At 28.5% G+C, this 11,575-nt stretch overlaps 1 non-coding gene across 1 annotated transcript; it reads left to right on the top strand.

The window, feature by feature from the left end:
• The first annotated feature begins 5,790 nt into the window (after window positions 1-5,790).
• Window positions 5,791-5,864, top strand: TRNAT-AGU. The gene has a single exon. It is a non-coding gene; the product is annotated as a tRNA-Thr (tRNA).
• The last annotated feature ends 5,711 nt before the right edge of the window (window positions 5,865-11,575 follow it).

Raw genomic sequence — 11,575 nt, 5'->3', positions numbered from 1 at the left:
ACCAACTTCATATTTCTCCATGGTTGGTTACTTGTGTAGATGTAGATAATCTATGGTGGAAACATAGTTTAGCTTGAAGCAACTAGATTTGCAACAAATTACATTGCCTTTGATAACCATTTTAAAATAGGGTCAATTTGAAAAAATTGTTTATGAGTGATAAATAAACACAATACAAGCTAAGTCACACAACAATTAGACAAGAGGTAAAAAAACTAATGTTTGACTATTCTTATTAGGACAAAATTTCAAAACTAGTGTCAATATATAAGCCATTATACTCGATTATTCGATTCATAGATTTAAAAGTTATTCCCATAATGCCTTTTGTCTACAAGTTAATTTGGGTGCTGAAAGAACCTTGTTCGTCTGAATAAGGTAAATTAATAGGGTTATATTAAAAGGTCATTCAAATTAAAATTTCATTTGTCATTTTATTCAACATTTAGTAAGTATTTGATATTAACATATTGAATACATAACTTATGCTCTTTCGACATGCAAGGAAAGGATTATGTGATGGAGCTATGATTACATTAAGATAAAAAATGGTTCCTAGTGAAAATAGAAACTGATTTCATTATCATGTCATTGTAGATTTACAAGGTAAGTAATAATATTATTTGTTTGGTTATAGCTGAATGATGGTTCATGTGTAGAAACCATACTCTTACATCAAGGAAGTTGGCTGACCGAAATTTTCTATTGTACTAAAATACTTAACCTTTTTACGTAGTAACTCTGGTCAAGAAAAACTAAAGAAAGAGTTACTATGACTTTTGTAGTATTCCGGGTATCGTCCTCAAGGACTGGCTTATGAAAATTTTCAATACTAGAATAAATGAATTGTTTTTGTTTAAATCCTAAAGTGAAAAACAATATGTGAATAATGTGAAACTAAGTAAAAGAAATTAAATTAATAAAAAAAATGAATACTGATTTTAAATTCAATTGATTCAAGTTTGGGGTTTTCCACAATCCAACCTAGGGTATAGAAATTAGAGAAAACAAGGGTCTTTTAAGTAATATGATCTTAAGGTTTTGGGATCCTTGGTCGCTCGCGATCAAGTTGAGTTCTATAACTCAAAATTGCATCCGAAACCTAATTTTTCTTTTTTAAAACAGATTCCTAAAACCATCAAATGAATGAGATTGATTACCAATTTAATATTTGGATTTTTAACCCTTCCTACTCCTTATAGCTTTGTTTAGGGGCAAATAACGGTAGGGAAGACAAGAATAACTAATGATCAAGAATTACCAAGAATCACTAGTATCAGGTAATAACCTACCGTATTATTCCCTAAACGAACTCACAAGGATAAGATAAAAAAATGATAAATTGTCACCCAACCAATAATTAATCTCATTGTTATAATAATTTACCCATTGTCCCTATAGGTTTCCTAGCCCTTAGGTTTTCATGTTTTAAGCCCCAAGTTGGCTCTTAGTCTCTTATGGGGGTGATGTCACATTCACAATCCATAATAGGGTAAAAATCCATAATTTGAATAAAAAAAAACTAAAAACTATATATTTAATAAAGAAGAAAAAGAAAACAAACCAAAGTTCTCATCTTCTTCCACCTTCAATGTCAAACTCTCCAGAAAAAAATCCAAGATCCCTAAAACCTAGAATTGAGAGATTTTATATAATACCATCAATTACCTAACATGTGACACACTCTCATTGGCCACTTATTACAAAATAATTTTCTAAAAATGATTAAAAAAATAATAAAATGGTGATTTCTAGTCATGTGGGGTCCACTTAGGGCCGATGGAGAGCTCTAGATGCAATTCTCGAGGTAGAAGAGGCGAAACATTAAAGTGGCAATGGGTGAATTTGAAATTGGTGTCATTTTGAAGTGGATTTCGAATTCATAAGTTGAATAGATGCAATTCCCGAGGTAGAGGAGGCGAAACATCAAACTAGCAGTGGGTGAATTCGAAATTGGTGTCATTTCGAAGTGGATTTCGAATTCATAAGTTGAATTTCGAAATCATTTCGAAATGACCCTCCAGCTTGGTGTAGTTGTCTTCAAATGACCATAACTTCTTCATTTCAGCTCTGATTTGCACACCGTTTGAAGCGTTGGACTCCTGATTTCCCGAGCTTCGAAATGATAAATATCATATATATAATGGACTCTAGAAAGTTCTCTAAATTTTTCCTCAAATTTAGAGTATATAATGTCATCAGATTTTTGAGTTCTAAATTTCCATGCAGTTGAATCTTGCTTCATGCCTCATTTCTCATGCTTTCTTGCCTTATTTCTTACTCCATAATGGTCATTTCTCATCTTCCAAACTCATAAGATCCTTGTCTTGCCTTTCCTTACATTCAATGAGTCTTGACTCACTTATTTCTTCATTTAGTCATTTCTTGATCTTTCAAAATCTAAAGTCATTCAATTTGCACCATTTTCTTCCCTTGAACCTGAGATAAGTCTCCAAAGTACAAATTAAACTCATGGCTAGGGCTTTAGCATTGATTGAGGTCAAGTTGGGTGATTTGAATGTTCTTTGGTGCACAAATCATATCGAATATGTGTCATTAGAGCACATATTTTGGCTCCAATCATTGGCCATCAAGGTTTTATCACACATCGTACCATCTTTAGCTTGTGAGAGAAATTATATCACATTCACTCTAATCTACATAAAACGACAAAATTACCTTACTTACCCTAGACTCCAACAATTAATTTTTTGTTGTTATAATATGAAACTAAAGATATACAATATAAAGACAAAAAATGATATCGTTGTTGAGAAATATTACCTTGAATTACTTGACATTTCAATTGAGGTAGATAAAAAAAAAAAGGAAAATAAGTTGATCTAATGGGTCATGTCTCTACACTTAGATGATGACCTTGAAAGTCTTGATCGGTGAATTGTTGCAGATGCCCGAGAATTAGGTACTAATGTTGAAAGGGATGTCCGAAGAAGTTCATAGTGAGAGTTTCAATAAAGACACAAGATATTCACTTTAGCAAGTAGTCAATCACTAACCTTCCATTGACTCTACGGGTGTTGGACAAAGTAGGAGACTTAATGTTGCTAGTACTCTTGGTTCCAATTATAATGTGCCAAGAAGAGAAAAAACCAATTATAGAGATAATGATAATGCTAAAAATAATGGAAGGGATATTGGACAACAACAGTAAAGTAACATCCATTGAGTCATTCACTTATGAAGATGATTTCACATATTATATACAAGATGAAGACCATGGCTCAAGAAGAGTTGGTATAAGAATTTAAGCTATTGGAAAGTCATACAAAGGAAGATAATGAAGGATCACATCATTTAATGAGGACTCATTTTCAACTATTTTTGAGTCAATGAGTATAAGGACTCAATTTAGTGACTCATCAAATGAAGCTAATGCTTATCCTTCTTATACACTGGGTTTTGGTTAGCCTCGTCAAAATTATTCTATGGATTCAAGTTCAATTGGTAAAACCTATGGTATGTTTGAGTATCCTCCAACACCAATGTCATTTTACATTCCATATTAGATGCAAAGAGGATTTGAAATAAGCACATGAGAGATCCCTTAGCTTCCCATCCATGGAGAGGTGGTGCGTAGGACTCAAGATACCTATGCATGACATGTTCCTGCTTATAATCCATATTATAGAAACACCATATCTTGGTACCGATATTATCTCATAAAAGATGAGATTTCATTAGCTAATAATGCAATGGAACCACAATGATATTTATTTTGATACTAAAGAATCATTACAATATAGTATATATAAATTGTTGACATTTAATGAAATCAAATATTTAATATAGATTAATATTGAGTGCACACTTATAAAATTTATATTTTTTATTAGCACAAATGATATTATTGTTGATATCATAAATTATATCATAGATATGTCAATTACACTTACAAAACATAACTTCAATGTGTGTTTTATTACTTGTTCTATCATTTTTTGGAAGTTTTTCCTAATATTTCCATAAGTTTTGATTAATTTTAATTTCATCGATTTTTTTGCCATAATTTTTTGTTGCTATTTTCCAATATATCCGTAAAATTGAAGGATCAATATATCCATAAAAATCGATATTTTCACATTTGAATTACAAAGAACTGAAATGGGAAGAAGTAACAATTTTGCATGATAATGCAAATTCTAGAGGTAAATTCTACAAGAGTTGAGAAATATGTGGGAATCAATTTTGCATGACCATGTGAATTTTTGCATGATCATGCCAAAACCACCAGAATTGTGCTAAAGTGTTGCTAAACCATTTCCATTTGGCATTATCATGTGAAATTGGCGATCCTTATGCGAAATTAACAATTTTAAGTGTCATGTCTTTTTTAGGATTAGGCTATGTATATTTGTTTTGTTGTAGGGTTGGAGAAAAAGAGTGAATAACATAGAGAGAAAGAGAGATTAAACTTTTTTTTTTTTTAATTCTTGAATATTTTTATTCATTTTCATTTATTTTCTATTTTACTTTCTTAGCAACCAAACATAGGTTGTGAGGAGAAATCCTTTACCATGTTTGACTAATTTTATGAGTTTTGAAGATGCTAACATGAGAATGAAAAATCTAAAATATGACTAGCAAGAAACAATAATGTATTAATTAAGTTTCTTAATGTTTTCATATTTGAATTGATAGGAGTAAATCCATTATGTTAAAACATTTGTATATAGACAACAATAGTCAAGCTAGATTTGATATTATATCCATCACAATAGAATGATGATTTTATCACTAAAATTCATCACAAATATACTAATCCAACATTTCCACATTGCATCTGATATATAAAAAAAGAAAAGCAAAAAAATCACTTATTTTTGTTAGCATTTGCATTCTTAGTGCCCCAATGCCTTCAACTATTTTTTTATTTTAATTTTATTCCATGTTGATATTGGATAGTGTGCCTTGAAAGTCACTTTATTAATATTTTACCTTATGAATAAAATAAATAATTATGAATTCATTGCATATCTTGAATAAATTGTATTTATTTTAATATACAAGCATTGTATTGATGTGTTCAATATTTGGATTAATACACAACCATGATGTATGACATTAAACATGTAGAGAATAAAAGACTATGGTTATTTGTATCTTACAAACCATAACTTTATTCACAATTGCAAATAGAAATAAGCAATCCATCTAGTCAATTGCAATACATAGCTTCCTCTCTTGTAGATATTATCTACCTTAGGTCAAGGCCCATATAGTTTTAAAATTCATTTATATAATTAAAAATAGTTGAGTACATACAAAATATCATATTTTTATAAAATATTTTAATCAAAAATAGAAAATATTGAAAATACTTTACAAACTTTTTGTATTATACATAAATTTATATTACCTTTATGAAAAATAAGTTAAGGAAAACTATTGTTATCTTTAAATTTCTAAATGAATTTTATTCCAAATGAATTTTGTCCTTAAAAACAATCGAGAACTTTTTCAAAATTGTTTTTTAAGCATTGTCTTTAAAACATTATCAAACTAATTTTAAGACATTTCTATTATCCATCTCTGTATATTCTTATTATACTATTTTATTATAATAATTAATTTAATAGTAAAATTAAAATGATATCTTATCTTAATATCCTTCTAAGCCAAAATGTTGATAGTGGTATATATAATGTATTTTTGTTTTTATATATTAAATTTTTAAATAATTTTATTTAAATTAATTACACATGAAGAGTGAGTAGTTGACATCTAGTCTTGTTTGAATTACTTGATATTTTAAGAATTGATAAACATATTGCTTTCATAGCTCAGTTGGTTAGAGCACCCGTTTAGTAAGCGGGAGGTCTTGAGTTCAACTCTCAATGAAAGCAAGTAAGAAGTGTTTTTTTTTCCACCTTCACAATACTAAACATCTACATTTTTAGCCTTTTTCAAAAATAAAAATCTAAGTTTCAAATGTAATATTGGTCTTAGGATTCAATTTGATCTCAACTTAATTTTGATCTTAAACTCTAGATATTACAATGCTTTCTCTTTAAAGATTTGACACTAGATTGTGAAACTCTCTAAGACATTTTCCTTTGTTTTATTTATTCATATTTTATTCTTATTTATTTCAAATTAAGGTTTCATTAACTTTAGCAAATAATTAATCCTCAGACTCTAAAAATAATTCAACACATTAGTGTTGATCTTAGAAGATGAGAATTCGAAATACTACAAAATCGTGATAACTCTATTTTTGGTTTTACTTAGCCAGGATTATCACGTATTTAGACTTTAATTACAAAAAAAATTTGCAATCATGTTGTATTGTAGCATTATTCTTTATAATCTTATGTTGCGAACTTCAAACAACCAATTCATACATGGAGAAACTATCTTTAAGTGTTACGAGCTATAGTACTCTTGTCAGTGATATGCACCTAAGATGAGGTTTTTGGTCGTTGAATCCTAAAGGTAGGATGTCGATTTCCTACTACATCAAGGTTGATACCCTAAGGAGGGTGAATCTACCTTAAGGACAATGCTCTATCATACCTTAACCTAATAATCTAATTAGTGCCCTACTCTATATTTTTTGTTTCTTATTTTTTGTGTTTTAGGTTTGGTTAGCTTTCTATAAGTTTCAAGTTTTAAACACTCTTGAATCGACATTAAAATGAAGTGGAATATCATTGTAGATAACACCTAGAGCCTTTCAGCTGAGGTATGCATATTGTAGAGTCAATCAAATAGATTGGTGATTGGAACACTAGGAAATATAAATTAGAATCATAAGTTTTTCTCATTTGTTGAACCCAATGAATTTGCAACAAACTTTTGAAAAATTCAGGATAAAAAACTTCATAGAGAATTCTATGGCATTGAATTATATCATTTTCTATCTTAATTAGTATGAAATATGTTTAATCTCAGACTACTGCACCCTTTTGATCTTGTGTTGTAAGCTTCAAACCACAATCCATCGGTATTTGGAAGAACTATCTTTTAAGTGCTATGAGCTATACTATTCTTGGCTAATGGTATGTACCTAAAGCAAGGTTTTTGGTTGAATCTTGAAGGTAGGACACCGATTCCTTACTGCACAAAGGTTGATACCTCGAGGAAGGCTATTCTACTTTAAGAACAGTACTTTGTCATGCCTTATCCTGATAATTCGATAAGTGTCTTGCTCCATAGGGAATACCTAGAGTCTTTCAATAAGTTTCAAGTTTTAAACTCTCTTGAACCAACACTAAAGTGAAGTGGAATATCACCATAGGGAATACCTAGAGTCTTTCAACTAGGGTATGCATATTGTGGAGTAGATAAAATAGATTAGTGACTAGAACACTAGGAAGATATAAATTACATTCATAAGTTTTTTTGTTTGTTGAACACAATGAATTTTGTAACAAACTTTTGAAAAATGGAGGATAAAGAGCTTCATAGAGAACTCTATGGCATTGAATTGTATCATTCTCTAGATGAATATCAAAGATAATGAGTTTAATGACACTCTGACCAGAGATGAGAGAGAGAGAAGAAATGTATATCGTAGTGCCAACACACATGAAAGACAAGGAAAATGAATAAGATAAAGGTGTCCTACGCAAAGTAGTAAGTCTAGGTTTAAAAAGAATATTTTAGGATCACAAAATTATCTTAGGAAAAGTAAAGAAGAAATACCTAAAAATGAGATTGAATTGGAATTAGTAAGATTAGGAAGCCTAACAAAATCATGCAAAAAAATTGAAGGTGCTTGATACACTAATAATAATGGTTAGTGGATATAGATAAGAATGAATGCATTAGTCTTAACGTGGCATATGCTTTCATGAAAATAAACACAAGTTTAAACTATTCATTAGCTAATAAGAATATTTGGTTCTGTTAATATAATTGAGTAATGTCTTAGGATCCTTGGTGTCTCAAAATTCATCCTAGTTCTCATCTCTATTATTGCAACCCAAAAATTGAAGCGAGTTAAGCAAATATTAGTCCCAAAAGTCATCACCTATAGAAGACATCAAGGAATAAGAAATAAGGATGGAGGATAAACCAATAAAAAAAGGAACAAAAACTTAAACTCTACTTGATTGAACAAACTATATATCAATGACATAATAATTAACTAAAATTAGAATTCAGGGCCAACTCAATTAAAATCTTGCAATGAGAAAAGAGAGTTAGCGCCATTTTTTGCAACTCAAAACTACTAATTTATTGCCATATTTACATAAGAACTAAAAAAATGACAAAGAAATAACATATGATACTATCTTTGATCCTTTCTCAGTTCTAAATACAAGCATTAATCAAATTTGCAATATTCTTTCTCAAATCAATTGACCCACAGATTCAAACTTAAAATACACTTTCACATTGGAACTTTAGTTTTTAATTTTCTGATACTATTTACTTCTATAGTTCTATTTTAAAGGAAAAAAGCCACAATGGAAACCTAGTAGGCTTTGGCATATAGAAGAACCCTTCATACATAGAAACTATCAAACACATTTCAACAAATAAATTCTTATTTTTCAATAAATTATAATAAAGGAAATAGTTTTCAGGCCTATTCAAATATCTTTCCATTGAAAATCTATTTTCTTTTGTTTTTTATTCTTTGACACATACGGACAAGCAAAAAATAAAATAAAAATCCAAGTCTTTTTTTTAATATCTCAAGATTCTCTTCTTGTTTGTCTATTATTGTCATAAAATTCCTAATCAAATTCTTATTGCAAATTATCAAATTAGATTTAGCTTTGAGAAGATTATTGTTAGGAAATAGGTGCAATTTAGAATATTAATTATGACCCAATAAATAACTCAATAACTTATGTAAACATTCTAATAATAATAATAATAATAATAATAATAATATTTTTTAGATAAAATATTCACGAGATAAAAGGGCATTGGTAATGGCATATATACTAAAAACAAAGATATACTTTTGTTGTGACTATTTTTTATCCTTATTTCTTTAAATAATTACCAAACTATTTCTTGTCATAGGATGAGACAACAGTAAATAACAATTAAATTAAAGGCTGAATAATAGATATGATGAGTGGTAAGACAAATTATTGGCATAAAACTTTCTATTTCAACTTTCATTCCTCACTTCACCACTTGTCCATCTTCATTTATATTTAAGAAATGTATAGTTGTTTGCTTTCTTTCACCATCTTTCATTTTTAGCATGTTCTCTTCTTCTTCTCCATTCAGTCTAGCTAGGTTATTTTATATTTTTCTATATATTTTCTTATTTTGTTGATGTAGAATATATGTTAAAGATATTATATTGTATAATAAAAGTTAAAAACAAAATTATAACCATTACTAGTAAAAAAGATATGAGATCTAGAAGATCATGAGGATCATACAATAGCGATTTTTTGACTCCTTGAATCCCAAGATCGAGAGTTTGTAAGCTTAAAATTAGATTGACTTAACTCTAAAACCAATATAAGAATCAAGTTTGAATTTTTCACTGTCAATCTTACAACTCATCCTTGGATTCATAGAAAAATTTGCTAAACTCAATTGGAACTCATGTAGAAATCAAACTCCATTTTCTTTACTTCTCATATAATTTTTTAGAGTTTTTTAAATAATATTTTTAGAAGTTTTATTAATTTTTATGTCACCGATATTTTATGTCAAAATATCAATCGATATATCTCCAATATATATGATATATCCATAAGATCGAAGTACCGATATATCCGTAATTACTAATATTTTCATCCTTAGTTATCATTTGCAAATAACTTTTGACTATGAGAATTTTTTGCATTACTTATGGCTATGAGATTTATACTTAGCTTTTGGTTATATAATAATTTGTACATAGCATCTAGTAATGATGGTATTAAATGAGCTTTGAGCACAAATTTTGGTCATGAACAAAAATAATTTGTATATAACTTTTGGTTGTATACAACATGATTTAAATAAATAAATACTTATAAAAATATGCAAAATTTATTCTATCTTGATATCCCGAAGTTAAGGTTAAGAAAATTACCTTAAAGCAACTCACATTTATAACATGTTATAAAATTATAAACAAATGAAAAATACAAATAATGTGTATAAAGAAGAATTTAGAGAATCAAAGAAAAAAGTTGAGAGAACTTTTCTCTCTTTATGACTTATACAATAATTTATGTTTGTGATTAGAAATGAAAGTTATCACGAAAAGAAAAGAAAATGATTTATATAAATTTTGATTTTATTATTAAAAACTAATTGAACTTGTGATTGGAAATGGAAGTTTCATGAAAGAAAAGGATTCACACGATAAAAAAATTTATGTAAATTTTAATTTTATCATTGAAAATTAATTGAGTTTATAATTGAAATAAATTGAAATGAGATGTGAATTTCTTGGAATACAATATTCTAAATTTCATCTAAAAATTATGAACTTAGATATAATTTAATTAATATTTTTTTAAAATAATCAAACTCATATTATCTAGGAAAAATAAGAAAGAATTTGTTCTCATACCTAAATTTAGTTTAAAATAAACACATGTATCTCTACTAGTATAAAAAAGATCTATGCAAAATTAGATCATATTTAACATTTTCAATGGACATTCTCCTTTAATATAATCTATATATCAACAACAATTATTCCGTTGAATCAAGCGGTTTGATCATCATAGTTCCATACAAGCATGAAAACATATAGTACATGTCCATTCATGTATTTATACGATTTTTCATTGACCCTTTCAAAGAAAGTTAATCGCTATCATTGAAGCATTCAATTCAAACTTTAACTCAAATTGGAGTCAGGTAATCTAGTTAAGGCATCAAAACAAGTATAAATAGGAAGTTATACATCACACGAAATAATATTCGAAACCTTAACGGTTATTCCTTAAAACCTTAATAATTTATTTCCATTTTTAATTTTCTCATTCTTTTATTAACTTGAAATTGAGTCATTGTAATGATGTCTTTGGACATGTTTTCGTAGATACATGTAATACTCAATGACTCCACATGATTATTAGGGTTTCCGTTTAACATCTACAATAAAAGTCAATTGTTGTCATCAGAAAGTAAATTGCAATCATCCATGCATTCGATTCAAATCCCAATTGGGCTTGAAGTTTATAAATCCAATGAAGCAGCAAAGAAGATCTCTTTCTTTCCTGAGTTGCTGAGGTGTGAACAAAAAGACTAGGTTCTTGACATTTTAGAATCAGAAGGAAGTTCTATTCTAGTTTGATTTCTATGCCCACAAGAAAGATAGAAGATTTGGATTTTCTACTTGATTCTACTTAAAATGTTTTGATAAAACATAACTCTTTTCTTATTTATGATTTGAGGGATTGTCTCTTTCTTATTTCATTGATTAAAAAGGTCATGGGAAAGTTTGAAGAAAGAAAATATAAAAAGAAATTCATGCCCACAAGAAATAAGATTTGGATTTTCTACTTGATTCTACTTAAAATGTTTTGATAAAATATAACTCTTTCCTTACCTATGATTTGAGAGGTTGTCTCTTTCTTATTTCATTGATTAAAAAAGTCATGGAAATGTTTGAAGAAAGCGTGAGAGAAAGAAAATA

The sequence above is a fragment of the Vitis riparia genome, chromosome 8 (assembly GCF_004353265.1).
Source record: "Vitis riparia cultivar Riparia Gloire de Montpellier isolate 1030 chromosome 8, EGFV_Vit.rip_1.0, whole genome shotgun sequence".
Taxonomy (NCBI): domain Eukaryota; kingdom Viridiplantae; phylum Streptophyta; class Magnoliopsida; order Vitales; family Vitaceae; genus Vitis; species Vitis riparia.
This window is presented reverse-complemented; position numbering and strand designations above follow the sequence as displayed.